At 58.3% G+C, this 2,500-nt stretch overlaps 1 non-coding gene across 1 annotated transcript in view; it reads right to left on the bottom strand.

The window, feature by feature from the left end:
• The window catches only part of LOC124727330, a 1,909-nt gene extending 1,161 nt beyond the window's left edge, over window positions 1-748 (bottom strand). The window contains exon 1 of the ribosomal RNA XR_007007069.1: window positions 1-748. This exon is cut by the window's left edge and continues 1,161 nt beyond it. This is a non-coding gene — a ribosomal RNA (small subunit ribosomal RNA).
• Window positions 749-2,500: the final 1,752 nt, after the last annotated feature.

Genomic DNA, 2,500 nt, shown 5'->3' with positions numbered 1-2,500 from the left:
TCGCACGCCTTCGGCTCGCCCCACCGGCAGGACGTCCCACGATACATGCCAGTTAAACACCGACGGGCGGTGAACCAACAGCGTGGGACACAAATCCAACTACGAGCTTTTTAACCGCAACAACTTTAATATACGCTATTGGAGCTGGAATTACCGCGGCTGCTGGCACCAGACTTGCCCTCCAATAGATACTCGTTAAAGGATTTAAAGTGTACTCATTCCGATTACGGGGCCTCGGATGAGTCCCGTATCGTTATTTTTCGTCACTACCTCCCCGTGCCGGGAGTGGGTAATTTGCGCGCCTGCTGCCTTCCTTGGATGTGGTAGCCGTTTCTCAGGCTCCCTCTCCGGAATCGAACCCTGATTCCCCGTTACCCGTTACAACCATGGTAGGCGCAGAACCTACCATCGACAGTTGATAAGGCAGACATTTGAAAGATGCGTCGCCGGTACGAGGACCGTGCGATCAGCCCAAAGTTATTCAGAGTCACCAAGGCAAACGGACCGGACGAGCCGACCGATTGGTTTTGATCTAATAAAAGCGTCCCTTCCATCTCTGGTCGGGACTCTGTTTGCATGTATTAGCTCTAGAATTACCACAGTTATCCAAGTAACGTGGGTACGATCTAAGGAACCATAACTGATTTAATGAGCCATTCGCGGTTTCACCTTAATGCGGCTTGTACTGAGACATGCATGGCTTAATCTTTGAGACAAGCATATGACTACTGGCAGGATCAACCAGGGAGCTGCGTCAACTAGAGCTGAGCAGCCGGCCGCCCGGGAGTGTGTCCCGGGGGCCCGCGCGAACACGCAAGCGTCCGCTCAATCATTCTGCAAACAGGAGGAGGCTGAGCTCCCCTGCACAATACACCTCGAAACCCTCTCAGGTCCCGGCGGCGCGCAGCGCCGTCCCAAGTACTTGGTCGGGTTCGAGAGAGGCGCAATCGCCCGGAGTTAGGCGAGTAGACGCTTTCGGTGCGACCACCCGTGCTCCCAACTGAGCTTGCCGCTGCCGACAGAGGCCCGGGAGCGTGCTGTCGTGGCATTGCCGGCGGGAGACAACACGCGCCACCTACGGTGACCGGCAGCTCCAACGCCAGCGCCACAGAAGGACAAAAGCCCCACTTGGGTGCCGAAGCGAACTCTCCCAGCACAGCGCACGCGCCAACACATCCGCACAGCTGCGATACAAACCACCAGCGAGAACCGCTGGGGCGACCGAGCAGCAGACGGCGTCGCGGCGCCGAGCGCCGGGCGGCAGCGCATCCTCAACGCACACAGTCCTCAATCGGACCAGCACACTGAAGATGTCCACCGCGCTTCGCACCGGGCCCGCGAGGACCTACTTTGGCCGCACGGCGCCGCGCGCAGGGTGCGCCGGCGCGCAGCTGCGACGCCTGCCGCGTCCGTCGGCCGGCGCGCCTGCCACTGGCCGCCCCCACCAGCCGGCTGTAGCGCGTGCGCCCACGCACCGCGCGGCCAGCACGCCGGGAGGCGCCCCCTCACCGGCCGGGGACGGTCCCACCCAGCCACCGCCGCGTATCGCTTCACACCCAGATGCCGTTCAGTTTCGTCGGCATGGTGGGTATCGCTGGAACAACCGGTTAGTACCTCAACCTATCGTCGCCATCACCGATTCACCCCTAGCGAGAACAACCGCACCACAACAGGTTACCATTTGTTCATTTGCGTAACTTCACCAGAAAACGCAGGCGTCCATCGCCATTTGCAACTTCCACGATTATTGCATGCCTGTGTCAGGTGTCACGCCACACTACGTCTGCCCACATACACGCAACAAAATGTGCACGCCTAGACAATACGTGGAAGGTGGCCCCCGTACGTATGCGATGTCCATTGCTCGAACGACTGTCAACCGGCCTCTGTAGCATGTCGCAGATATGGAACGCGGTGCACCATGCCATCACGGTGTGTGAGGAGAGACGACTAGGTCCGAATACATCAACAGACAGCTCATGCTGATCGCCATCCACGGCGTCCGTTCCTCCCACACGTCTCTATGGCGTACCACACTGCAATCCAGCTCTCATAGGGAGACGACACGTAGCTGCGTGCACAATATTTGCACTGTATGGTCCGCCGTTTTTGGGCGCAGTCGTTGTACGGTCACACATGTGCCACGATGTATCATTCAGTACATAAGGACGAATGTGCAGTACAGATTGTGGTTTACGCGTACGACATTAGCGGACAGTTGACACAGGCCGCACCACAACGTAGCCTGAGTACGTCGCATGCGGAGGGCATTGAACATGCAAAGTTCTCACCAACCAGCTTGCGAAGGCAGGGGGCAAGGTGGGGACGTGGGGAGGGGCGGCATGTACGTCCTGCTGCCATCCACATTACAGTGTACAGCAGGAGCATGTGGAAAGTGAGCAAGACTTGCAAGGTGTTTAACATGAAGCGATACACAGGGGAGCGGGGAGTGCGAGTAGCGAACTATATTGCGAGGGTTGCGGGTGGGCAACACTACACT

The sequence above is a fragment of the Schistocerca piceifrons genome, unplaced genomic scaffold, assembly GCF_021461385.2.
Source record: "Schistocerca piceifrons isolate TAMUIC-IGC-003096 unplaced genomic scaffold, iqSchPice1.1 HiC_scaffold_1094, whole genome shotgun sequence".
Taxonomy (NCBI): Eukaryota; Metazoa; Arthropoda; class Insecta; order Orthoptera; family Acrididae; genus Schistocerca; species Schistocerca piceifrons.
This window is presented reverse-complemented; position numbering and strand designations above follow the sequence as displayed.